We start from the raw sequence: 27,084 nt of genomic DNA, 5'->3' as shown, positions 1-27,084 counted from the left end.
ATGCTGTAGTAGCTACAGTGACAGCTGACGATCTCTTCGTGCGCGACTTGGCGCTGTGTTCTGCCCCCCTCCACCAACGCTAGGGATTTTTTCTCCAAGCATTGGAAGAAAAGTGCCGTCCACAAACTTACAGACATTTTCACTTGTCCAAAACTGAAAGCCCAATGCGCTGTAACCACGATTATTGAAGCGCTTAATTTAAGTATACATTTTCTGGGGTTGAACGCGGTTAATCCAAGTTTGCCGAGGAATGGCTTGGTTTTGCTCCGAAAGCGCGCACTGAACACGCACACAAGTGCACCGACAGACAAAACACAGAGGCTAGAGTTAGCGCCTTGTTATATTTTAAAGCGCAGCTTTCTATTCAACACTTGTGCCGTCGGTTCCCAAAAAACGCACTGCAGGAAAGCCAACTTACAGGCACATAAATCGCCTCAAAAGAAAAAAACCTGTTGTTGATTTCTCCGTCACAGGAATCAGTAAAACACGAATGTGAAATGTTCAGCGAAATCTGCAGCTAAGCAGTCGGCGGCATCATTGTAGGTGGGTTTGGTGAGCGACGTCCTGCTTGCGGGTCGCTTTGGCAAAGGTGTACTTGCGTCATTTCCGTGACTGATATGACGTCAGTGAAATTTTGGGGTATAGCGGCATAAAACACTTTCGTGTTAAAATATAAAATCCTTAAACGAACAGCCCTAAGTATAACATACCGATGATGATGATGATTGCTATTGGTTTTCCCTTTGTAGTGGGATGATGACATGTCATCTTACCAAAAATCACTAATATGCCGATGTTTTATACTCTTGGTTTAATACTAGCGCTGCTTAGGGCAGGCACAAAAAGCTTATTAGGCACAAAACACTTTTTTTTCTGTTACAGGTGGTAACTGTCCTAGGTAATATTCCCCTCTCTGCATTTCGCCCACCAGCATTCTCATCTTCTTTTCTTTGGCTCGACACCCTTGGAGTTAACTTCCTCTGTGCTACCCTTAAGTCCTACGGCTTCTGGAAGCCGAATATTTCCCTCGTGTAGATTTGTATGGATACCCTCACATTCTAGCACTATGTGCCGCATAGTTTCTGTTTCTTTTCTGCAGACCATGCATACCGCATCATTTTGTGAATACTTCCCCAGAAAGCTCTTAGTTCGCAAGCAACCTGCTCTAGCCTCAAAAAGCAAAGCACTGCCCTGGGAATTATCGTAGACATTTTCCTTTCTGATGTTCAATTTCTCTGCCCTGTACATCTCTGACGACGTTTTAGCTTCCATTTCTTCTCTCCATTTATTCGTTTCAATCTGCCTTGTCTCTTTTTTGGTTACCTCGGCTGTTTCGGATTCTCTACTGTTCTTTCTGTATTTTATCGCTAGTCTTCTAGTCTTTTTTAACCACTGCGTGTCCACGCTTTTTCCAGGTTGCTTCCCCGCACGAAGACCCTGTGTGCAGGGGTGCACCCTTTACAGGCCGCTTGCTTTGCTGTACTGGCGCCCCTTCCGTGACGAATATGACGTAAGAGACATCTTGGTGTATCCGGGAACAGAACACTTTCGTGTTAAAAAGGCTTTGCGTGGTCGGAATCGAACCTGGGTCCCTCGCATTATAAAGCTGACGTTTAACCGATTGCGCTATCCCAACATGGTTAAAGCAATTCGGATTTTAAACTCCGAATTTGACTCGGCCTGAATAGGAGAAAGCCTCGCGTTTTGACCATCTTTCTCTTAAAAAAAGGGGCGTTGATTTTTTACTCAAGGGAAGCGCCCTACTCTTTCCCCCTCTCCTCTCTCCACACCACCCATCCTCTTGGAACGAACAAAAGAAATAACGCACTCACTGCACCCTCGCACGAGGTATTAGCTTGACATTGGCTGATCTTGAAGGCTAGTGTGACCCTGCAATTGATTGATTGTAGGGTTTAACGCGCCGACAAAACGCAGGCGATGAGGCGCCCCATAGTGGGGAGCTCCGGGTTAATTTTGACCACCTGGAGATCTTTAACGTGCGCCGAAATCTCGTACGCACGGGCGTTTTTGGTTTTCGCTTCCATCAGAAAGGCAGCCGCCGCGGCCAGGAATCGAACCCGCGTCCTCGTGCTCAGCAGAAAAACGCCTTAACCACTGAGTTACCGCGATGGGTTGACCCTACAAGGCGTTGTCTGTGTTTATACCGGGAGCAATGTGCCTCGCCTAGTAATTAAGTTGATAAGAAAATTAAGAAAATTTGTGTCTGAATGGTAAACGATTAGCCCAGAACCCCCGGAATGCGAGGGGAGCACGCGTACCAGGTGCCATTTCAGCTCCGTGGCTCCGTTTTACTAAAGCTGGACATATTCCTTGGTTTTTAGCCTTAAACTTACAAAAAATCAACAACCGGTACACGCAGCTCGACGTACGACTAGTTTGGTGTTGCTTAGAACGTCGTTACGCTCAACGTTAAGGTCCCCACACGTTGAGGCTGCACGTAGGCCTGAAAACATACCAACTCAGGTGGATTGGCCAGGCACGATGACGGCTGCCGTCAAATAGTCGCGACCATTTCACACATTCTCGTTTAAATGCGGGGACCATATACCCACCTACAATTCTCACATACGCACTGAAGGGGGTTGGCCTCACGGGAATTGGCTGCAGGCATTGAACGCATGCCCCTCCCAAAACTAAAAGATTACACGCAGCAAAAAAAAATGGAAGGAGGACGCAGCTGAGTCCAACGCACTTGTAACTCGTAATAAATTCCCAAGTGCCTGTGATTTTTATTTCTTATGGATTGGTCATAAGGAGGTCACAAGTCATCATATGGTCACAAGTCATACGTCTCATGAATGAGGAGGTCTCTTCGGCACTTTAAACTCTGGGACCTACTTCCGCAATTATAATTGCGATATTACTTTCTTGTATGCCCATTATTTTAAATAAAACCTGGCTCCTGAAGTATGAAAATGAAATGGGTTACGCCCATCTAAGCCCAGTCATATTGGATGTCTTCCGTGTGACAGTGTACCGTACACAGCTCTCACTGCAAAACACCACGACTTGTATAAGTGGGCAGCAGCTGTTTCTGTCTAATACGACAATGAATGCACTGTTTCGAATTTATATCAGGCAGACTAATTAGTGCTGTTAATCCCGTGCAGTAACTTGCCTTTGCGCGCAACGTGAAGACGCTGGATATGAGGTGCACACTCAAACCACCTACGTTCGTTGTGGATCCGGAGGCTATCGTTAGGCGCACTGCAGCTGACGCTCACGCCTGAAGTAGCAAGCCCTCCAGGTTGGAGTGGTCACCTCTTCATATGACGCACGCGCACGCATGAGTACCCATGCTCTTGTTTCATTCTTGCTCTTCAACCACCAGCCCTTGAGGCACTTCCTTTTACAGAAGTGCTATATACCCTTTTACTCAAACCGTATGACACCCAGAACACCTTTACGCTACCCTCCAAAAGAGAGTTGAGAGAAGCGTGAAAGCTTCCACACATCAAAACTACGTCAAAAGTGCGTCAAAACATTCGATAAAAGTGCGTCCAACCTTAGATGAAGGCGCGCTCAATGGATCGTCGAACGTTCAAAGACCCAAATCGCAAACGGAGAGCGAACCCATGCGACGATTTTTCGCTCAGCATGCAAGTAAACGAGCCACCTAAATGCATCTACGGGCAACCTAAATCTACAAGCCTAAATGCCTCTATGTTACCTACATGCATCTACCTAGATGCTCCCTAAATACACCTACGAGCTAGCTAAAACGACGAGCCATCTACATGCGCACTTTCTCCGTGATCGATGAGTGTATTATCTAGAACCGTTCCTTTCTCGCGTTTTTCAAGTAACTGTTTAACACGACGGACGCCCGCTTTCTTAACAGAGCTTTTCGGTCGACCAACCTGTATGTGGAAAACGTTCCTTTTTTTTTTTTTTTTTGACTGGACGCCATCCGTCCCATCAATAAAGTTTTCTATTTGATATAAATTAGGCGCGTTCAGTGCTATTTCGATGGAATATGGGTGAGGCAAATTCAAGCGACGAATTATTGCCCCTATACTCTTAATTTCGGTCACGAATGGTAAGACGCACCGACCAGGCTTCCAGCAGGGCTACCAAAAGAATAATTTTCTGTTACAAGTACTGCCCTGAATTTCGTAGGGATAGCAACCGATCTGAATGCTATAAGAAGGCGTACTAGCAACTCCTTAGGATGCGACGCACAAGTCGCATCTTAAAGAACTCATAAATACTAGCTTACGCTACGGGGAACTTACTTTACATAGTAAAGACACCGATGGGAATTCAGGATAGAGAAAACACAAAATTGATACCTAGGCTGGAACTCTAATTTTATTCTACATCATGCGCTACAAAAACAACCCTATCTGCGATGCGTTCATGGCCTCCTGCCATATCACAAGCAAACTTAAGTAATGTTAAAATAATTGTGCGTCAACCCAGACCAGTATACGGACTACACACGAATAAATCCATGCCAGTTTACTGGTATTATATTACCTGCGTGAAAGGCAACATTGCCGCGAACCATGTATGGGTTGGTTTATTTATTGTTTGTTTTTACTGCCCGGCCACGCCCGGCTCTGTTATCTGTGCCCCAAGCGAAGCGCTTCTTCCATTCTTTATTTTTATGCCGCACGGGCTATCTCATTTGGATAAGGAGAGCGTTTCGCCGTAACGTCAGTGGCCTGGAATAATCTTCTTTGATCTACAAGGTTCTGGATGTAAATCGACGGTTCGAGAAACACTCGCGCCGAAAGATAAAAGCCTGCAGAGCAGACGCCGCGGCATTCGATTCGACGACACTCGCCTGCACAAGTCACTTTGTTGACCGCTGCTTCGCCGCATGAGCATTCTTTGAGTTGTTAGGGGAGCACAAGTTCGCTCCAATAAACTTGCTTCTCCTTCAAGACAACTGCGTCGTCCTCGGCTTAGTGACAATATCACCTCTAAGGCGCGCGCGACAGCAAGAATATGCTACCAGCATGTGTTCGTGTATGCATGCGTGCGTGCGATGGCTGAGAGGTTTTTGAACGCACACGCACGCGCATCAAGGAATCATGCAGCCTCTTTCGGTTTCACCAGCATATAACATGAAGTGAACTTCCACAACCAAATACAAACTCGAGCAGCCTCCACTTGTAACAGGGGAGTTTTCTTTATAAATTTGGCCTTTACAAGCGCGATGTGAGCCCTTGCTACTGCATTCAGCAATTTTGAGCTAACTGAAGGACTTCCAGTGTTTCCGACTGAGCATGTCTTTTCTTATTTATCATAAATACCAAAAAGAAATATTCGAAATAGGTCACAGTTTTATTATATGCCATATCAAATTTTGTTTCAATGTCTACAATCAGCCAAAATGTAATGGAGACCTTTTCATTATGGGAATATATAACAGCCACGTCTAATTATTTCAACACCAGTTCATTTTAAATGGATCACATCGCTTGACACGTCAAGGAATTACCAGAAAATTTTCAATGGTCATCGTTTCTCTTATCCCAGAAAAGCAACGGTGCCGAGTTTTGCGGCGAAACCCTGGTGACCCCTCTCTTTTAGGTTGCTTTCAACAACGTGTCCCCTTACACAAGAAACCCAACTTCAAGCCATGAAATACCATTTTCCAGGCCTGCAAGCAGCTAGGTTATTTCTTCCTACCCACGCATCGTCGTTACAGACACCATAAAACCGAGTAGAGTAGATGACTGTACTTGCGTCAGCACGAGACCATTTCTTGCGAGGAATATTTTCGTTCACGCTTTGCCCTGTCCAAGCCTGTCCGAGTGCTCCAAAGTTGAGGACAACCAACAAAATGTTAAGAAATAAATAAAGAAAATACGGGACTATGGAAGTAGAGAAACAGAGAATCGTAGAAGACGACTACGAGGCGGCAAGAACTAGACAGGCGTGAAAATAAAAGGAATGGAGCAAGAGGTATTCCCTTTAGCGCGGGGTGCCACTCCGGTGCCCTCGATTAACCTCATTACTAGGTACCGCATAGGCGGGCTGCATGGAAATAAGCCGAGCCAGGGCCGGGAATAAATCGCACGGGGCTCCTATCTCCTCGTCTGGAGGCATCAAGGAACCGTCAAGTAGTGATCCTAATGCAAAGCGAGTCGTGCCACTGTGTCTCGCTTTTTTTAACTGTTTGTTATCTTCTAGTTCATTTTACTGCTCTCTTTTCTTTGCTTCATGGACAAGTTTCTTTTTGCTGCCTGTATATTTTTTCTCACCCAGACGGCGGTGACAACGATTTGGAAACGCAGTCTGTCGCCAAATGGAGACCAGAAGTTTGGGCGACTCGCCTTAATTCAAACTTCCCAAGGCCGCAGTATTTCGTGTCGGTTCTAAGAAGACTAATTTACAACATAGTTACAAAAATTTTCGGGAAATGTCTTTATGCAATAACCATAACATAAGCCGCTTTTTCTAGTTATCTCTCTCCCTCTCTCTCTCTCTCTCTCTCTCTCTCTCTCTCTCTCTCTCTCTCTCTCTCTCTCTCTCTCTCTCTCTCTCTCTCCTCTCTCTCTCTCTCTCTCTCTCTCCTCTCTCTCTCTCTCTCTCTCTCTCTCTCTCTCTCTCTGTCGCTCTCTTGTTGCTAGCAGCTTCATCTTCGCTTTACAAAACCGTGTTTGTGCGTTTTCCACCCAAGCGCTTGAAATAGACTACCCTGAACTTTGGGTTAAATTATTAGTCGTTTAGTTGTTTCGAAATGACAGTCACCTTTCCCTCCGCAAAAACCTTATCTGTGCCTAGTCCGAATTTCGCGGTTGCTATGCCCTTGCGTAGAGGCCCGCCAACTTTATGTACGTCGCAATGCCGCAAGCGCACATAGGACTAGACGGACGGGCAGATTACCTAAGTATTCTTGAAAAGCAACTTACTAGTCTTTTTTTAATTCTGAATCAAGACATATATATAGAAAGAGTTGAATCGCTTTCCCAAAGGAAAGTTGTCCGTAGCGCCCTACTGCTACCAGATTAATTTTGAATCCTATATTAGCGCTTGAGCAACGAATTGCAGAAAGTGGGCTGTTCTAACTCAAATACAGTGCCGTACTCACTCGCGTTTAAGAGCAAGGTCTGCGCACACTGTCAATATTTGAAAAGTGCTGGCGCGAACTTTTCAAGCAGATGCTACGGTCTGAATTAGTCTACTATGAAATCAAGTTGGACGGAAACCCGACTGGTCGGTTTTTCCTCCTTTTTATAAACACTCGTGGTCTGTGTCAGTTTTTAATTGGTGTCAGGAGTTGACTGTATACTTCAGAGCGCACCGGATCTCTCCGATTGCTTTATTCCGAAAAGCTGATATCAGATGTACGAAGAGTAAGACAAGTGCATTCCGCACTCTACTTTAAAAACAAGCCTGCCTAAGTTTTCAAAGAATTCAGGACACGTATTTCCTTACCTCGAAAACATATTTCCAACACTGTACTCCAGCCATCTGTATTTGACCGGGAGCATTCTGTATTACAACTAAACAACTAAACGACTTAAGGGAAAAGAAATGAACGCTAAATATTTTAACCACACCTTAAACCCACTTTTACACCGAGCGCTAACAAGAGTTCATAAAACTGCATAGTGCTATCCTTTTTGCACTATTTTAACGCCCACACAAAAACTGATCTCACTGCGAGACCAAACCTTGTTCTCAATTCCAACTCAATTTGTTCCCTGCTTGTCGCGTTGACATTTCCTTTCTCTCCAAGTTCATCCATTCTTCTTGTCGTACCCCTCTGTGTGCAGCATTTCCTTGAGCGCCTCGCAAAATCACTCCAAAGAACATAACTCACTCGACTCTCCGCTTACGCGCCACTCGTTCTCTTGCTTCCAACATGCTTCAAACAAAAAGACTCTCTTTTCCTTTCTTTTTACTCGGCTAAATAAATAGGGCTCACACAGGTTTAATCCCAAAGCAAATGTTTTTGTCGGGGGTAGAAAATAAAGACGGGCGGATTGTTTTGGAAGAATAAAAGAGAAATGAATGTTGTTGTTCCACGCCCAGCTACGTATGCTGCTGGCACAGCTGTACAGGAGCGGCTGGTTGGTCATAAGTAACTGCGATTAAAATTCATCCTACAAATTCGCGACCGTGGCAAACTACAGCCTGAAAATTCACATGCTCAAACCCTTTTGCTTTGGCCCGGATAGTATTTCTAGATCACCATCATCAGCATCACCATCATCAGCATCACCATCATCATCATCAATTATCACGATGAAGTATCTCTCCAATAGGCTTCTAACTTCTTGTATCCTGCGCTGTCCACCACTGTAAACGCAAACTAGCCGGAAATGGAGTTTTAATCAAGTAATGTGCCCTGAAAAGTACTTATAGCAAAAAATGTACTCCCTAGGCATGGTCTAAACAAGTGGACGAACCTCCATGGTAGTACCGTTGCCCATCCGTGTAGCAAAAGGGAGGATTTAGAACGACATAACACCATTTGTGAGATGGCGTTCGGTCCCTTGTAAACAACCACGTCCACAATAAACTCCCCATCTGGGGTAATCATCTCAAGCGGGCGGTCGCCATGTTAGTCTTGTGTTGTTTCCGTGTGTCAGCACTTCAACCGTGGACTAATGCTAATTAGAACGAGAAAGCACGACGTGACAGTTGCATGCAGCTACAAAACCGATACCGTACGTATACCCGTATAGATGCTTCAGCCAGCGCGATCACAAGCAGACAGCGCGGCCGTGTTGTTTCAATCTGTTTATTTTGGCGGTAGGTGTTGTCAAACTCTGCCGCTAACAAAGAGACAGTTCTCGCCGTTGCAAACAATTGCACTGTTCATCTGCTTCGCTTGCTTGCGCATATATAAACAATTTAAATTCTCGTGCCAGCGCGCCAATGCACCCGACTGCAGCGACTCAACTTGCCCTGGCGGCACGACTTGCTGCCCGGATGTAAACAACCTCCGGACCTCCGTGCTATCAATGCAGCGCGGCCGGTGACTTGGTGCGGCCGGAGCTTCAAGCGCCTCGCCTTGGGCCATCATTTTTTCTTATTTGAGAAGGACTAGTAGTGCCATTTGGTGGAAAGATTTTTATGTGCCCCTGTCACACGACGAACGGCCGCGAACAACATTTGGATACGGCGACAGCTGTGGACAGCTCGCTGGTAAGTGCTCTTTCATCAGTCGATGCGTTTGTCAAACGTTTGGATAGGGTTAACGGCGAAGTACCCGTGCCGCACACAGCACGTACACGCACGGGCAAAGAAAAAAGCGCACACTCGTTTTATTGTACTTGTTTGTGGCTTTTGGGGTATGCATTCGCATTCTTTTGTAGGCCGGTTTGTAACAGGGCATTCGAGATGAAATCGTTTGTCGCGCGCGGCGTCGTTTCAAAGCAACGTGGCGGTTACTCAGGTAGCCGAATCGCCTCCGACAGCGGTGCATCGTCGGGCCCGGTCGGTGAATATTGTGGGACTCTGTCTCTCATATGCATCGAACTGCTCGTGTTCTTTTTAGTTAACTGCTCTACTTTGTAATATCTATTTGTTAACGCTCCTGATGGCTTGCCTGTCCAAATATAAGTCTTTGTGTTGTTTTCGTTCAAGGCTCTGACTCATTCTTAGCGCTCTGGTCGGCGAAAGCCGCAGATCAGACGGCCACCCCCTTCGAAAACTGTGCCCTGTAGATTCGGTGGGGTTGTTTGCTCGCTTGAGTCGACTCTTCACATCTAACAGCGTACCCTATTAATGAAACGGTGACATGCGTAAAAGATGCTATGAGCCTATCGAACGATTAAATTCATATAGTGTGGACCACGACGGCGACGTGGTTCGAAACCGAAATGTTTTTATTCCCTTTCGGATGATAATGAGGGGTTTGTACACAATCGGGGCCCGTCAGTCGCTAGCTAAGGCCACGTAATTAAAAACACAAATTCATGCCCTTATGGAAGAGAACAGAGTTTGCCGTAGCATGACACTGCCGGGCATAAAAAAGGATATCATTTTTTTACAAGAACAATGCGCACAGTCTTCTTTTGTTGGTAATATATTTGTCATAATCAATAGTAAGACAATACACAAAAATTACTCGATTCATCTGACACCCGATTTTGACACGGGGCTTGCAGCTCCAAAAAGTGCACTGTGGTTTGGCGTGACGGAAACTTCTACAATCACGGTAAATTAACTAAGGCAGGTGTGTGTGGCATGCAGCGTTGGTAAGTTTGCGAGAATAGCGTTTCCATTTCAGCTGTTTTGTTTTTTTGTTGCCATGCAATCAAGTAATTTGGTGCCATGAACGAGGTTTACGTTAGCTAACAAGGCTGTAGTAAAGGTTGCGGCTACAAATGACCTTATGCACCAATCACGCTTGTCAGCTCGGTGACACAGAATATTAAGGTGTCAGAATACGGATGACTGAGTCGCCTAGTTTATTACTACTGTGAAAAAAGAAAGTGTTTTCTGACCCAGTGAAGGACTTTCCTGTATGACTAGCTGTGTTATGACAAATGACCATACTTGATGAGACAAGCCGTAACAAATTAGCTTTGGATGTAACACCAGGAGGGAAATAGGTGGAGGTATCTGCAAGTATAACTGAAACAGTGGGTGCCTGTCCGGCATGGATTCATTATTTGCTGACACCATTTTCTTCTGCAGATCCTGATACATGAACGAGTTGAATGACTTCATTGATCTTAAGGCAGGATAGGCTGTGCTGTACAAGGCAAGGCTGCATTCGGAAACCAAGTTGGCCCCTCCAGCAGAAGTGAGTATTGCCACTGCTTGCAACAGCCGTCCAGCTCGCAAAAGCTCCACTTTTTCTATGAAATTGAGCCACCATGGTAGGGAAGAGGCAGTTTAAGGGTTTGCATCTTTAACTGTGTGCCCACTCACTTGAATAGATGCAAGCTGGCATCTTAAAGCAAGAAACAGCAGTTAACAAAACCATGCAATACCAAAGTGTTTTTCAGTCAAAAACAAAAACTAATCTATCAACCTACAGAGACTTGCATTTTATCTTCACTGTCATTTAAAGTTGTGCTCGAGTATATTGTGCGGAAGTAATATCTTTTTTATTGCTGCAAAAGCCACGACGGTTAATGTACTGGCACTTGGTTTTATGAAGCCTTTGCATTCCTAATTTAGGTACTGGAATTCGCAGGGAACCTGGCCTTACAATTTTATTACTGTACCGAATTATTAAGTTCATTTAACCATAGTGTCTGTTTTGAATTTTACGTGTAGGGCATTTTTTTTTCTTTTTTTGCTTTTTCAGGCAGATGTTCCTCTGACTCCCTGCCTGCATTCCGTGAACGGGGAAGTTAGCCTCCACATCGATGGCCAACGTGTCTTGACTGCATCATCTTTACTGGGAGGACTGTGTAGTCTGTTTGCATTGTTCTGGATTTTCAACATTCAATATCCCAAGAAGGCACACAGAGCTCTAACGTTTGTGGAACATGGCTTTTTGGACCTTGCCTGCGCCAAACCACGTGTGAAGTATTTAGAACTAATTAACTTTTATCGCATCAATATCGCTCACTAATATTTTTTTTTTCAATCCTGTAATCATTGGATATTTGCAAGGGGATATTTGCAAGGGGATATTTGATGGGCCGTTCTGTATGCTCATAATACAGCTATCTTTCAGTGAAGCAATAATATTAACAAACTAATTTAACTTGAAACAATTATCTAAATAATATTGGCAACTGGCGCGAAATGAATCAACTAAAAATTATCCGAAAAACACGAATTTCATGGCTTTTTGTTCTCACTCTAAAGAAGCTGTCGCGATACCACCCATTCTGTTCTATATAATTGCAATTAACCCGTCAGACTCGGTCACTTTTCTTGGCGCATTTGTGTCTTTATCAAAACGCACTGGTATTTTCCGCAGCATATTTTTCGTTCTTTATATTACTCATTTATCCATAGCCATCTAACTGCAGTCTGTCTCCTGCATAATTTATCTCTTGTGCCTTTACCACCAACAAAATGCTTGTTACCTTTCAATATAAAATCGTTGCACAGCTCTCGCTTATTTCACGACAAATTGAAAAATTGTTTTGTTGTTGTAAACCACTGCAACCATTTTTTCTTCACTTTGTGCACTTAGTACTGATGTGTACTGATAAGCTCTGATAAATACTGACGGGTTCTCGATCCTCTAGTATTATATAATGATTTCATTTACCATGCGGTTGTGTTTGTGCCTATCTGTTTTTCAAGTATTTCCAGTTCTTGTATTATTATTGTTTCTACAATTTGTTCAACTAGCAGACAGCTCTCGCTCATTTCACCACCTACTGAATTTTTTTTTTGTTGTTGTAAACCACTGCAGCCATTTTTTTCACTGTGTACTGAGCGCTGATGCGTACTGATAAGTTCTGATGAGTACTGACGCGTTCTCTATCCTCTAGTATTCTATAATGATTTCACTTACCATGCGGTTGTGTTTGTGCCTATCTTTGTTTTTCGCGTATTTCCAGTTCTTGTAGTAATATTGTTTCTACGTTTTGTTCAACTAGCATCGTATTGCTGTCTTCAATTCCTAACTGGCGTGTTATTTAGCAATGTACCATTTGTGATTTCTAATATGAGGTCGCCATAAGTATTTATTTCGGAACCTCCTTGTGTACACCATGTACCATGTAAACTTGTCTGCGATAGTTCGTTTGAAATAAACCTGAAATCGAGAAAAACCGTGTGAAATCAGTACTCCCGCAGGGAACTAGAAATTCTCCCTTGTGGCCTTGAAAACCTCCTTTCGGAAGGCCTACAAAACTCCCCAAGCTTTCGTCAAACTCCATTCAAAAGAAGTAAATGCTTCCCTTGAACCTCCTAAAAACGCCCCTAAACTAACATAAGTACTTCCAAAGGGAGCCATAATAGGCTCCTATTCAACCGCCTAAAAATTCCATAAACATCACTTAAAAACGCCCTTCAGGAAGTAAAGAATACTCCATTTTGACCTCCTTAAATTCTCCCGAACATTTCTAAACACTCCCTAAATACCTCCTTTCTATAACCTAAAAACTCCCTGTTTTGAGGAGGTAAACAAAACCTCCCTGTTCCATGTAGTAAAAAAACTCCTACAAGGAGGACCACTAGAGGACAGGCGAAAAAGAACCTCTATGGAGTATATGGGAGGAAAAAAAGTTTAGAGTGACGTCAATCATGCTATAGAATGCTGCGCTGCGCTGTCAATCATGCTATTGAATGCTAACGCTTCATGTGGCACGAACGATAGTATGCACTGGCCGTGAACACCGTTTTGCGCCGGCCTGACGTCCACTTTGCTTGCGAAAAGTCATAAGGTTGCAAACACGGGTACGAAGCGGCCTCTTGTCGATTCGGTGGGGGACGGCCTACGACAGGCCTAACGTTATGCTTTTATGTCCGACGTAATCAACCAGCACGCGCAGATTGACGTGAAGGGGTCTGACGTTGCTTGGCGCGCCTTTAGAGACAATCTTGACACCATGTTTTAAGGACGGTCGTAGGTGTGCGCCATAAGCAGAGTTAGACTCGGGAACTCCGCGTCATCAGCTTATTCCAGGAGCGAACTGTTCTAAATATGTCTCGCAGTGCCAGTTCACGCGCATTGCCCGCGATGTCGCTTCGGATGCCATACGACATTGGCGGTTGGCCATACATCTCCCTCCGAAATAAACGAGCGAGGGGGGTTTTCAGGCCGTACGCTTCTTCGCCTGAGTGACAGAGCGCCCACAGCGCTATGTGATGTATCCGGGCATCTCGTTGCAACTTCTTCCCTATTTGTTCCATCTTGCAGCGAAGCTCCAGGTGTTTCATGAGTTGACCCATGATCAGCTTGATGGAGAAAAAGGTGGGTTCGATTCCCACGCTCAACGCCATCTTTCGTGTTGACGATATACGATCTAGGCTCGGCTGCAGCTAGACGTCTGCGATCGTCTGCGATCTAGACATCCCCTCCGTCGAAAATGTCGGGCAGGTCTCGTGTGCCGTGGCGTCGATCGTTAGCTTTACGCTGGCGCTCCTTGTTCACTTGTTCGAACTTTGGGACAGCTAGGCCGCCGGGCAGCTCAGGAACCAGCAGTTTGGACGCTATGTGCAGCTTAGTACGCAAGCGGCGCCCAGCAGTAGCTGGGCCGGACTGTAGCTGCTTCTAAGCGTTGTGCCGTAGACGTCTCTCGTATTCGAAGTCGACGCCTTAATGATCTTCGCGGCTGCTTCTGCCATTACATTACTCTGAGGGCAGTGAGGACCTGAGGTGACGTGCTGAAACCCGTACTCACGAGCAAAGGTGGCGAATTCTGACGTGGAAACCCTGGATAAGCTCTCCATGAGGCTGAATGGAGGTCTAATGACGTACCCACTCAGTTGGATTCACAACTGGCGATGACAGCTGCCATCAGAAGCTCTCGGCCGACTCAGCATTTCTATTTGGCTGACGGCTATCACACTATCACCTAATCAGACTATCACCTATAAAACTCCCAAACAGTCTTAGGAGTCCATCTTAACTTTTTTACTGCCTGTTAGAAAAATTGACGCAGCTTCCACTAGCGGTGGAAGACTGGTCGCCCCTCTCCCTTCATCGGAGAGCCGGCTGTTCCACCTCACATAACTTTCCGAACTTGCCGTTGAAAGCTCTCCATGACTGACAATCCCCCGGACCGTTTTAAGTCCCCAGGATGTTACATCTCCCCAAAAGTGGACTTTGTCAGCAGGTGCTAGAACCCGCGGCCACCGGCTTCGCGGACTCGGCGTGTGTAGCGCAAACCAGGCGTCTGTGCTCCCCACTTCAGGCGCGGACGCACGTGAACCGGCGAGGAGAACAGCGCGCGAGTGGACACGCCTCGAACGCTGCGCAGAGTGTTCTCGAAGGTCGAGCTGGCCGACGCCGGGTGCTCCTCACCAAGCGTACGCTCACGTGCGCTCGTTATTGTTTTTTGAAATTTTTTTCTGGTAACGCTGGATGGCGGAACTAAGAGCTCAAACAGCTCTGCTATTACAAAGCGTTGTTTTAGATGCGACTGCATCTCATTCACTCGCTTTGTCCCTCCATACGGCGTTGTCCGTCCACACCCCTCCCCCTACACTATAAAAAAAGATAATAGTTAGCGGCGCCCGGTTTCGATCCCACGACCCTGTAGGCGGAACGCGAGGTACATGGTGCTCTTCTCACTGCGCCACAAAACCGAGACAGAATCAAATGCTACGAACGCGCCTTATATCCATCACTCATTCAAACTACGTCAAGATGCTGTTGATACAACGCATGATGGGGCAATGATTAACACTTGCAATAAACGAAAAGAAGCTCCCACTTACAGCAACAATGATGGAGTAAAGGTCGTTGCGACAGCGAAGCCCCAAGCATACCACTTAGAGAGATTGACCAAGATTGGCCAATAAAACATAATAATAATCGTAAACCATAATGATCATACGCGTTCCCGACACATTTCACGCAATTGCAGAATCAATCCAACGGAAACACCAAGTGAACCAACCCCACGATGCGTCGCATCTACACAGGGTTCCCTTCGCCGGGAGGTGGGCGCAATTTTGAAATGACCGAGAAATCTGCAAACCAAGTTGAATTGAAACTTCTGTAGAAAGCTTGTGTACGAAACCAAGCCGTCGTGCCACCAAATTATAAGCGGAATCATAAAGAACTGCTTGCTGTTTGCACTTGGAAAACCCTGCCACGTAGACTTGATGCCAAGTACAAACAATTTGAGTTTTATTTTTGACACCTGCTACAAACGTCCACCCAGCGCGTGCAAGCAAAAAAATATCAAGACAGCTTGAGCTTTTGTGGAGCCATATAATGGCTAAAAATAAACCTGAACGCTGGCGCAAAGCCTGTATTACGGGAACGACAATGGAATACGTTCACTGCTCAACGGCAACCCCACGTGGACCCAGCTTCTGCCAGTGTAGGTGATCGGGAACGAAATAGCCAGTAAGGAAACCCTTTGGAGGCATAAAACGGACAGGAAGCAACTGCATTGCAGTCACGTTTCGGGTTCATGTCGACGTGTACCGCTGATAGAAAGCCCAGAGGTGGCCGACTCCAATCCTGTCCAGTGGGTAAGCAGAGGCAACACGGGCTGTCAGCTGGCTGCTGGCCAGCGGCCCATCTACAACGAGGATTCGGTGCTTGCCTGCCAAGTCACGTGCATTGCCCGTATAGCTGTGCTGGTTAGGTGGTCTTTGAAAGGGAAGCCAATTTTCCTACTTACCATGCCTACTTATACCTTGCACATGCGTGCCCTCGCTGAACACGAAACGTGCACTTGCACACGAAGGACGTGATATAGACTGACATGAAAACAGAGCGCCTCGCCAGTGACATTACAAAAAGCTGCAACGAACTAGGCGGGAAAGTGTACAACATCTGCCCCATGTTCACCGTTGAGATTTCAGAACTGCGCGAGATGTATTTGTCCCTTGGCGTTGATTGATGTGGAAGGGGACTCGAAGGTTGAACCATGAGAGGGAATTTACTGACAAACAGGTTGTTTTAAGTGCGAATGCACTTTATAAGCGACCCTGAATTCCGGCAACCGCCGTCCGTCTACATAGCAACAGCTGCGGGTGCGCGCGCTCCTCGTCTTCCTTGGCAACGGGGGGAGATGGGCGCGCGCTGCCTGGCCGCTGACATGGCACATACCCACGTGGGGGATTGGCCAGGAATCTCCTCGTCTTCCTTGGCAACGGGGGGAGATGGGCGCGCGCTGCCTGGCCGCTGACATGGCACATACCCACGTGGGGGATTGGCCAGGAATCGGGCGTGAGAAGGGCTAATGCACCCGCTTAAAGGAGTACTGACACGAAATTTCAAAGCTGAGATCCGCTCTAGCAGTCAAGTACAACGACAACACAAATAGGTGTCTGTGCATGGCACATACCCACGTGGGGGATTGGCCAGGAATCGGGCGTGAGAAGGGCTAATGCACCCGCTTAAAGGAGTACTGACACGAAATTTCAAAGCTGAGATCCGCTCTAGCAATCAAGTACAACGACAACACAAATAGGTGTCTGTGAATAAATGCATCTTTCTTTCTTTGTAGTTGTGTGTGTGTGTGTGATATCTCTCTTTCGCGAACATTACCGAACCGCGCAAATTCAACTCGTGCATTCGCACTTTCACATTCTTCCCCTCGGGGAAATGCGGGGAAATGTTTTGTCGAAACCATTAGAGTTTCTTCAACGTACGAAACGTGAACACAGTTCGAAAACAATAGAAAAAAAACAAAATCTAGATAATAGGTATGCGTGGCATATAAAATCGACAATGAAGCACGCGTTGTCCATAATTCTGAACGAACTTCTTTGAAACCACAGCAAGACTTCTATATTTTTTTTTTGTCGCACCAAAACTGCATCACGTCGCTTCACGTAACTCTGGACCTCTCCGACAGGGCAACATTCATCGTCCGAAGAATAAACGCCCGATGTGGCCCAAGGAGAACATCGTCTCCTCGGGTGACGTATGCGTCCGGTGTGAAGCTTACGTCTGATCGGTGGTCTGGACACCCAAATTGTGCGTTCGGTAGGCAGACGCCAGAGACAAATCTGTAGGTGGTATTCAAACGCGGACGTCAAGCCATTCTCGCCCTCCAGAGAATCGACTATCAAGTGCGCATCAGCTGGGCCGCCGGACACAGTGGTATTCCTTTTGCTGAAAGGTGCGCTCACCTCCTGTCTGCCCCAGATCAACATATCCCTCTGCCCTGCCATCCGTCACAGCTTCACAAGCTACATTTAATTCCTACAGAGAGCTGGAACTGACCAAAGCTGAACGCACGTCCAACGTAACACCGTCCCAGCAAACCATCTTTCTATTTTATCTCTCCCCTTGCAAGAATCCTTTCGCAGCGACGCTGTTGCTATTCTGTAGAGACAATGAAGACGCCGACAGCCTTGGTGCAAGATCGAACGATTTCTTCCTCCTTCATTGCTTGCTCACGCGCAGCCCCCGCTGCCCACCCGCTTCGTCTTCGTCGTCTTCTGTACTTGTTAGAGCACGCGGTATTTCCTGCCATGCCCTTTGCCGCGGTAAACTCAACACTATTCCACACGTCCAGACTGCGATACCTCTGACCTCGGCGCGCCTGTCCCTCTTTCGACGGGGAATTCCACCATCACCAGTTGCTGGCACCTGCTCCTTGTGCAAGGCCGCAGTGCACCTGTGGTATCTGCTTTAGTGTTCTCCGTGCATCAAAGACCGAACAGTCCAGGGACCTGACCAACATGCGACAGGGTTTCACGGCAACGATTCGGCCCAATTGGGCCTGCCCGAAGCCAACTGTGCCAGTGGAACACACCATTGAACGATAGATGGATCCTATGGAGGTCATCCACTACCTAAAGGCACCCCTCGTTGAAAGAAAGGCTGAGCAGGTCTCGCCGGCCGAGTCTCTAACCGGAGTTACCTTCGTACCCTAACCGATAAAGCTGGGTTAGCCCAGTCCTGTCCCTCCATCCACTTCAGTTGATCCTATTTCTCTACAGTATCCAGTGCAGCAAACGACAACGCAAGCAAAGTAAACTAATGAACGTCGTCACTTGTCTCTCACTCAACACAGACGCTAAGTCCGAGTTTGTGTAGTCGCCAAGCAGTGCCCCGCCGCGTGATTTCAGCATCGTCAATGCGCATGACACGCATAGCCCAAGGTGTAGACATTCCCCCAACACCAAATAGAATTGGTGTTCACCCTCAACTAGTGGACTCTCGCCATTTGTGCAATGTCCCCTGTGCGCTTGTCGTCCGCAGCCACTGCACCATCAACACGCAACGTGACAGAGCTTACCGAGATCCAGAATCCCTGCTTGCGATTTGTGCTATAAATATTCTATGGTGCACACGCGGCCGGGATTGGGGCCCACGCGGCTCTGGTTCTCAAACCGGCCGCCACGTGCCATTTGAAAATGAAGACCTCCTTCTCCTCCTATTCTTGCTCCGTCAAGAACACTGAAAATTTACTTTAGCGTCGTTTGCCACTTTTTCGTCTTGCCAAGACGTGCTACCAACCTCGGGAAACAGCGGTGCGCTGTTGTCGTGCCCCTACATCGTAAACAATTTTCTGGCGCATTTTGTTGTTCTTTGTAAATGATGCGCCACTAAATCCGCTTATGGCAGCTGCCTCCAGAGTGGGTAATATCGTGGAACATGGATGCGCGTGTACACTGGCAGTATCTCAGCATTGCCGCCATCTTTTTCTGTTTTCAAAAGCTCATTAGATGGGACTAATCAGCAAATTATATAACAGAATTATAAAATTGCACCCATCATACTTCTTTTTACGTAGTACCACTCTTAATTTTTCTTGTTCCGGGAAGCGGCGCTGCTGTGCAAAGCTTGAAAATGGCGCCCTAAGTCTCCACTGCATCATTGATGGGCTGGATATAAAAGCCGATGTCGAAACGCTTCCCTTTTCTCTCCGGGGACGACATCATCTGCTTGTATGCCTGCATTTTTTATTGAGGCGGCGCTCCCAGGTTAGAGCGATTAGAAACGCTTGAGGGCAATGCGGTGCGAACCGAGAGGAGACGTCAGCGTCGTAAATGCTTCCAGACGTTAAACGCATCCCATACGTTGAGAAATCTAAAAACTTTGTGCGGAATGCGCAAAGCTTAATTTTGTAATACATTGCTCCCGCCCGCATCTCGATGCAGCTTGCGCGAGACCCGTAACTCATAGCGAAGTCTTTAGAGCGCTTTCGTTACACGTTTCGGCGTCGCTAGCGCAGTTAGCGCGGACACAGGCAGACGAATCGTCTTTTTTTAACAGATGCGCTTAGTTGGTAATCCTTACCGCTAATGTGGACATGCTAATGAAGACTTCTACGCCATCTTGTGACAAACAAAACTAGCCGCGCTCTTTTACAATACCAGGGCGTGCGGTTCCAAAAGCGGTAGCATTCGCAGACGTTGCAACGTCTGCGAATGCTACCGTTGCAACGTCTGAATCTCGTTTCGATCCTGCATTGATTGTCACAGAGAATCAAACCGGAGAAACTGGTGAAGAGTCTTTTACATTGTCACCTTTAACTAGATGCAAGAAATGTGGGTTCCTGAATGGCTACCGTGCCTAATTCCCTTTTTTTTACTACCATTGGTGAACAGGGCTTTCTTGTTTGTTGTGAACTCCTTTGTTGTGAACTCCAGAGGGTCAGAAGCCCTCGTCAGGCACCCAATGAGCTTCTGCCCCTTCAGCAGGAATTGTAACAACGTCTGCTGAAAAATAGTCTTCTTCTTCTTCTTCTTGTTCTTGTTCTGTCTGGTAAACATTTGGCGAAATAAAGGCAACGCCGAACTTACTTCCACGCACAAAATTTGTTTTATTTGTCATGACAAGACGGAAGCAAAAAATTTTCTAAATTACCCCATATAATAAGCAATTCTGGTTAACGACATCACTGGCAGCAGGCAGCACCTGAAAGACGTTAACAGTATCTGCCTGCCCCAAAAGCAGTATCACTGCAATAAAAAAACATCCCAACATTAAGCGGACAACCTCGCTATGACCTGGGTAGGGCGTCATCGAAGATACGTCCTGTCTTTAATGCACAGCATCCGAATTCTTGTTAGAATTATTACTGTTGCCAAAGAGGAGACTGTGTGCTCTCGACGGACAACGACATAGTCATGATGGGGGTTAATTGAAAAGGCAATGTTTCGCGCCCATCGTCACCACAGCCTGTGCCTTATGAATAGTGCCAGGTACACTGAGTTCACACAGAAGAACTTCGAAACAAGACATAAAATGGCGGAACTACGCTGTTGATTAGCCAAGGCGACTGTGAATCGAATTTGGTCTTGCAGCCTATTCCAGACGCGATTTTCGTTACCGCGCTCTCTTTCAATAATGCGCGTGAAAGAAGCATCTAAACGAAGCGTACCAGATCCACCAGTCGGAAATTCGCTGAACCGGAAAAGCGTGTAGCTACCGACATTACCAGAAAATGCGGAACGACATATCAAATGGAGGCGCTCAGCCCAAAAGTCAAGGCAGTCTCAAATATGCTTGCTTTCGCCTGTCAAAATGTACACTTTCCAGCCGGGGATCGCGCATTTCGAAAAAAAGCACCTAGACTCGCACTGGAATATGCGCCCAGCAGGGCCATCCTTTCCGGAAATCTTCACTGACACACGTTTTTCGCACCGTGACGGACAAGTACAAGCTAAGGCGTCTTCAGTCATCAAGGCGCATGCTTCGTCACGGTCCAGGGTAGGAAAACGGCGTTGTCAAGCGAAGGCAATGTGAGAAGGCGCCCGCCAAGAGTGATTACAGCGGGGTTGTCCGCGCCAGGAAAATAAAGACGGAGCACGTCACTCTTGGAACACCGCCGCCACTCACTTCGTACAGTCCCCTCTCTGGAGCACGTATGGGAGCAAAGGGTGGTTTGTTTGTTGGTTTTCAATGTTTTTTTAGTAGGGACTGCGTCTCCTAAACACCATTAAGGGTTTTTTTTTTTTAATTTTTCAACGACAACGGCATGTGGCCGATCTTGCGGCGTGGGAAATATACGCTCGTGTAAAAGAAGTTTATTGCTGAAAGAAAGCTTCTAAAAGAAGAAAAAAAACACCCGCTATGTGTCGGCCTCTATAAGTGAGAAGCTTCTCCTTGAGCTCCTCTGACCTCATTTTCTCGGGAAGATGATGGTAATGTGCTTGCTACGGAATTTTTGAGCGGAAGGCTGATGTCATTTTTTGGAGGGGTGGGTGGTGTACCGGGTAATATTTATGTTTAAAAAAGGAGCACGCGTACACAAAATAAACTTCGAAGAAGAAAAAAACAGCTTAGCAGGCGGCCGCACGTCTCGAGTCCTCAGCACGGCGTCCATTAGCGTGCAGACCGGGTCCTCCGTAGCGTCCATCAATGTGTGCTCAGACCGCGGTCTCACGTAATGACCTCAACGTCAAAGGAGACGTGAGCCGCATAGTGCCGCGCCCATAAGAGCGCACGCAGCTTGCAAGCATGGAAGGAAAAATGATAAGATGTGGCCAAAGGATCGATCCTTTCCCAACGCGCACTTTTCTTGATCCGCGCTCCATTCGGGACTCTAAGAAAAATAAAACTATCACTTGCCGCGATCCGGAGAGCACGGATATAGCCCAAGAAATGACCACAACTTAGTGCCACCTGTGCGCCGACGTGACGATAAATGACGAGCGTCATTTTTTTTGCTGTTTATTGCCGAAAAGGACGAAGGAAAACAAGGCATGCATGTACTTTCACAACAGTAAGAAAAAAAAAAAAACGTGGCGTGCATGCAGCTGGGTCGCTCTTTTTTCTTTCTTTCGTTTTCTTTTTGCGCTGACATACTCCCTTCTGATTTTATGGCGGCACAGACCTCGCGACAGCGAGGAAAAAATAGCCAGAAATACTACGGCGATCCCCAAGCTTCCCCGTACGATGTCGGAATGCCTGAGCATCACTTCTCGTTGAGTTGTGAAAGCATATATAATGTTGGAGGGTATCTAGACGTCACGCCCAGCTGGAATCGGCGAAACGGCCACAAACCTATGGCAACTGGTGCCATCGTCGCTGACAAATCCCCCTGAGGAAGTGTGTGAGAATTGTTGATCGGTATATCGATGCCTTTGCCAAGTTTGGAGTTGTGAATTGGCCGTGAGCTTATCACGGTAGCTGACATCGTCATTGGCCAATTCACTTGAGAGGCTACGTGTGAATCGTGCGTTTAATACGATGACGTCAGAGCCCAATGGAAACTCGTAAATCGGGCGGACGTGAACTTCTGACGGCTGCTGTAATCGCGACAGAGCTATCCACCTGCCTGGATACTTTGGGCTTGCAGACAAGTAATGGGGAATACGAGGCCTAAATAAAGACTGACAGCCAGGAATGCCACAGAGTTATGTTCCACAGTAGTCCAAGCCATGCACCGAGCGCTTGCTCAAATGAAGCGGAAGAAGAGGCGAACGAAGACGAGAGACGAAGACGCGGTGTTGCGCTAACCACCGCCGTCTTTTCGCGTCCTACCGTGACACCTCCTGCATGAACAGATTGGTGTTGTTGTATCGGCCGCCAGCTTTTGGCGCTGGCTGCCATTGCCACTGGCGAATCCACCAGACTGGGTATAATGTGAAAGCGTCGCAGACAAAAGGAATTTCGATGAACGGTTTCGCGCCTTTCCTGGCCAATCCCCATTGAGTGGGTACGAGCCATCTGACTGCCACCACTTGCAGCCAAGAAAAAATTTGCCGAAGTGGAGCGGTTGCGCGAATCTGGGGATGGGACTTCTTTTTTTTCTTTTTGGTCAAGTGCGCCAAGTAATGCGCTATTGGTGCTCACGCAATAAAAGAAAATTGAATCCCGTTCACTGGACGAGAGCCACAGAGTGCAATGTCTCTCAATATGCCTGGCGTACGGAACCTCGTAACACCAGTTCAAAAAACCGATAATTCGGGCAGAGCAAAAGATTAACATTAAACATTAATCCTGCAAAATCCCTTTTCAGAATGCTCAAAGACCTTTGCGTAATCTGTCATGAAATGTTTCTCCGCATGGTGTCGCCGCTGACAACTTCCAGCTCTGTGAATACATCGTAAACTTCAAACTGCGCGCAGCGCGAGCTGTTTAGTCCAATAAAAAAAGCCGCGGAAAAATACTTAGAACCAAATACAGCAACTGCAGGGTGATCAATCCTGAAAGTAGGAGAAACCTAGGCATCAGCTGGCATGTCAATACCGACGCGCTGCTCGTCGGACGAAGTGAAAGGGGGAAAAAGTCATATGCGCAACAGGGCAGAAGTCGAGAAAAAATGGATAAAAATGAATTTAGAAAAAGAAGTTCATGAACGTCCAGTTTTGAGGGGAAAGTTCGCTTGACCAGAGTTGAGACTAATATTGAAACCGTTTGCCCGGTGGCATCGCCGCGGGCAGGAGAGGTACCGGGAGGTCCGATCTCTCTGCTGTCCGAAATGTTAGCTAGTCGCTTTTGTGAACGTTTCGAGACCGACGAGACCACTGTTTGGACTCCTCCAAACCTGCTCTATCACGCCACGCTACTAAGAAGGCTCAAGGGCAAGCAATCTCCGACGAAATGCCGAAAAAGTGGAAACATTCGCTCCAGTTCGCAAGGCTTTAGCCTTGCGAACTGGAGCGAAGGCAACCATTTTTCGTACTGCAAGCTTTGCTCCGTGCTGTTTGCTCGCCAATTTATGAAGGGGAAAGCGTGGCATGGTGCATTACTTCTGGTTTTTGAGATTGTTTAGTGTTCCACGCTGCTTGACGCCTCCCCACCGTAGTAGACGGTCGCCTCTCAGAGTCCTAAGAACGCCAGTTACAATAAAGAGCCAGGCCTTATTGCCTCTTTTTCTGTCGTTCCCACGCCGTGCTGTATTTAGACAGCGTTCCTCAAAGTCAGGCCTTGCTCGTCGTAAGTTTTTGCGGTTTGTTCTCAATATAAAGCCAACAAAGCCTTCAACTCGACCGTGATCCGTAGAAATTCAACGGGTATGGTCCACAGAGCTGAACTAACCAGAATTTAATTTCCGCGGTAATTTGAGTGAGTGAGTGAGTGAGTGAGTGAGTGAGTGAGTGAGTGAGTGAGTGAGTGAGTGAGTGAGTGAGTGAGTGAGTGAGTGAGGGAAGCCCCTCTTTTTATCAGAAGAGGTCACCTCGCGGCGAGCTTGGCTTGCTACAAGTAGTTTATTTCCGCTACAAGAGGGAGCACACCGTGATCTGCTACCCCATAGCAGAGTTCTTTTATGCTTTACTGGTCACGAAGCTGCTCCGTAACTCAATGGGAGAGCTTCATATGCTGCGTTTGGCCACCGCGCGATGGCGCCACCCTCTCACTGAGGTCACTCCTCGGGCGGCGCTGCGCTGGCTCGAACGGCGGAGACGCGGCGAGTTGTGTTTGTTTTGTGCGGGAAAAAAATGAAACGCGCATCTCGCGCTGTTGTGATGCTACTTAAGTAGTGCAACGACGATGCCGAACACGTGTTACGTCCCGGGATGTCGTTCCTTGTACAACGATACAACAGAAAATGTTTCCTTGTTCTGTTGACCGAGCGAGGGGGAGCTGCGTGAGAAATGAAGGCGCGCCATTCCAAGGCAAGAAACAGGAGATTTCGGCTTCGATTATAAGTGTGTGACAGTGTGCGAAAATGCACTGTGTATGAGAATGAAAAAAGCAATGTACCCTTTTGAGAGCATCCTGGACCTAGAATTGTACAAGGCTAACTTAAAGCCGGATTTTTGTCAGGTCAGTCAGGCAGTAGCGGCGCTTCATTACCTATTTGCAAACTCGTATTACCTTGCGCTCAGGCTCGTGTATAAACAAAAAAAAATTTGGCGTTGCGCTGCTGAGCACGAGGTCGCGGGTTCTATTCCCGGCCGCGGAGGCCGCTTTTCTGATGGAGGCGAAAAGCAAAAATGCCCGTGTGTACGAGATTTCGGCGCACGTTAAAGATCCCCAGGGGGTCAAAATTAATCCGGAGCCCTCCACTACGGCGCGCCTCATCGCCTGCGTTGCGTCGGCGCGTTAAACCCTACAATCATTCAATCAAATAGCTTTACGACGTCCTCAATTGTGCTTTTACTTTTCATATTTCTGTGAATTATCCCTTAGGGTTCGTTTTGTTTGTTTGCTAACCGCGCGTGGCTGATTCCGGTTTTCTAATCTGGCCTTTCAACCGGAGCACCCGTTTGCTCTTTTTGTCGTACGTCCCGTGGGGCAATATTGTTTGATATGGAAAGGGTGTCACTTTGTCGCTAACTTGATTTTTTGGTTCTTCGACAATGTTCTCGATCCTATTTCCCTGGATCTGAAATTAATAACGTTCCGAGAGTTATGCATGCATAGCAAACGCCGCGCAACTCACTTTATCGACGTTCATCTGTGCACGTCAAGCTGCGAACTGCTTCTTCGACGTTGGTGTTTCATTCTAGTCTTGTAGAGCAAGAGCTCGCTTTAATAAACTTCGTTCAGAAAAGTTTTGCGTCGTTCTTGTCTACGTGACAATATTCTGTTTCCTCCGTGTGCTGCACATCGCAGCGCGAAAAAATAAATTTTTGTACGTTGGACCACGCTCTTTTGTCTGCCTTCGTAATATTGAAATTGTTTTGTTGCGTGTGATAAAATCATTTTTATTGTTCTTTTTTCGCTTCCTTTTTTGCAGGCATTGCAAAGCGTGGAAGCGGAAAGACAAATGGTGCAACCTATATCTCTTCGTGTTTTGATCCTTCGCGTTTCTGCAGCGTTTTTAGATGTTCTCAAGTATGTACCCACTCATCGAAACGACAATATTATTGGGCTATCTCTTTTAGAGTTCTGTGCATTCCAGAGCAATCAACCGATTCATTAAGCGTAGCCTGAACGACGCGTATTTGGGGTTTTTTTTTTTTCGGTTTGTTTTATTGTATTATCGATAGGCCCGCAGCAGTCCGTGACTGCGGAGCTACCGTATGTCTGGTATTTACAACTTTTGATTTAAGAAAAGAAGCAATAGAGATTTAAAAATCCCTAAACACGACGGCGCAGCGCTTGTGCCAGGGGATGCAGGAGCCGTTGCCGTTCGCGGCCGAATACTACGGTAATTCCCTTCGAAAAATAAAACCCCATTGAAGGCACGTGATATACACAATGACCGGACTATTCATCGCTAACTACTACGAAAAGAAGCACACTTAATCAGCGCGCAGACACCAAAAGCAGCAAGCGTTTGCACGCCAAGAGCAGGCCAATATGCCGCACGCGAGGCGGCTGGATGCCCTTCGTGCGGCGGTACTGGCGCCCGCGGTCCCTATATGAAACGAGCGCCGAAGTTTTGTGACCAGTAAAGGATTGAAGGGCTCTGCCCATACTAAGCAAATAGTTCGGCTAAGTAGATTATAAAGGAGTTTGCTGACGGACCAGTTGGTAGACGACAGTATGAAGAAAAAAAGCGCGAAGACGGGAGAAGAGAAATGATTTACACTACACAATAGGTTCCCAACCGGCGGATTCGCTTCATTAGCCCCAGTGAGGACGTTGCGAGAATCACGTATAGCAGAAAGTCAGGCCATAAGTATGCGACTTCCCGATAACACTGCACAAGTGATGGCGAACTAGTGAGCGTGGTTTATTGAGGCAAAAAAAAC

This window comes from Haemaphysalis longicornis, unplaced genomic scaffold (genome assembly GCF_048455015.1).
Source record: "Haemaphysalis longicornis isolate Haplotype H1 unplaced genomic scaffold, Haemaphysalis longicornis Haplotype H1 scaffold_4, whole genome shotgun sequence".
NCBI lineage: Eukaryota > Metazoa > Arthropoda > Arachnida > Ixodida > Ixodidae > Haemaphysalis > Haemaphysalis longicornis.
The sequence above is the reverse complement of the archived record's forward strand: the minus strand, read 5'-3'. Positions refer to the sequence as shown.